The sequence below is a fragment of the Engystomops pustulosus genome, chromosome 4, assembly GCF_040894005.1.
Source record: "Engystomops pustulosus chromosome 4, aEngPut4.maternal, whole genome shotgun sequence".
NCBI lineage: Eukaryota > Metazoa > Chordata > Amphibia > Anura > Leptodactylidae > Engystomops > Engystomops pustulosus.
In genome coordinates, this window is record NC_092414.1 from 5341640 (window position 1) to 5343433 (window position 1794).

Below are 1794 nucleotides of genomic sequence, written 5' to 3' on the forward strand. Positions count from 1 at the left end.
TACTGTGTGCGAGTCTGATTTATGGTCTGCAGCCAATCCCTCACTAGAGAGCAGCGGTGCCATCACTGAGAATACAGCCTATCCCTCACTAGAGAGCAGCGGTGCTATCACTGAGAATACAGCCTATCCATCACTAGAGAGCAGAGGTGCCATCACTGAGAATACAGCCTATCCATCACTAGAGAGCAGCGATGTCATCACTGAGAATACAGCCTATCCATCACTAGAGAGCAGCGGTGTCATCACTGAGAATACAGCCTATCCATCACTAGAGAGCAGCGATGTCATCACTGAGAATACAGCCTATCCATCACTGAGAATACAGCCTATCCATCACTAGAGAGCAGCGGTGCCATCACTGAGAATACAGCCTATCCATCACTAGAGAGCAGCGGTGCCATCACTGAGAATACAGCCTATCCCTCACTAGAGAGCAGCGGTGCCATCACTGAGAATACAGCCTATCCATCACTAGAGAGCAGCGGCGCCATCACTGAGAATACAGCCTATCCATCACTAGAGAGCAGCGGCGCCATCACTGAGAATTCAGCCTATCCATCACTAGAGAGCAGCGGTGCCATCACTGAGAATACAGCCTATCCATCACTAGAGAGCAGCGGTGCCATCACTGAGAATACAGCCTATCCATCACTAGAGAGCAGCGGTGCCATCACTGAGAATACAGCCTATCCATCACTAGAGAGCAGCGGTGTCATCACTGAGAATACAGCCTATCCATCACTAGAGAGCAGCGGCGCCATCACTGAGAATACAGCCTATCCATCACTAGAGAGCAGCGGTGCCATCACTGAGAATACAGCCTATCCATCACTAGAGAGCAGCGGTGCCATCACTGAGAATACAGCCTATCCATCACTAGAGAGCAGCGGTGCCATCACTGAGAATACAGCCTATCCCTCACTAGAGAGCAGCGGTGCCATCACTGAGAATACAGCCTATCCCTCACTAGAGAGCAGCGGTGCCATCACTGAGAATACAGCCCATCCATCACTAGAGAGCAGCGGTGTCATCACTGAGAATACAGCCCATCCATCACTAGAGAGCAACGGTGCCATCACTGAGAATACAGCCTATCCATCACTAGAGAGCAGCGGTGCCATCACTGAGAATACAGCCTATCCATCACTAGAGAGCAGCGGTGCCATCACTGAGAATACAGCCTATCCCTCACTAGAGAGCAGCGGTGCCATCACTGAGAATACAGCCTATCCATCACTAGAGAGCAGCGGCGCCATCACTGAGAATTCAGCCTATCCATCACTAGAGAGCAGCGGCGCCATCACTGAGAATACAGCCTATCCATCACTAGAGAGCAGCGGTGCCATCACTGAGAATACAGCCTATCCATCACTAGAGAGCAGCGGTGCCATCACTGAGAATACAGCCTATCCATCACTAGAGAGCAGCGGTGCCATCACTGAGAATACAGCCGATCCATCACTAGAGAGCAGCGGTGCCATCACTGAGAATACAGCCTATCCATCACTAGAGAGCAGCGGTGCCATCACTGAGAATACAGCCTATCCCTCACTAGAGAGCAGCGGTGCCATCACTGAGAATACAGCCTATCACTAGAGAGCAGCGGTGCCATCACTGAGAATACAGCCTATCCATCACTAGAGAGCAGCGGCGCCATCACTGAGAATACAGCCTATCCATCACTAGAGAGCTGCGGTGCCATCACTGAGAATACAGCCTATCCATCACTAGAGAACAGCTATGTCATCACTGAGAATACAGCCTATCCATCACTAGAGAGCAGCGGTGCCATCA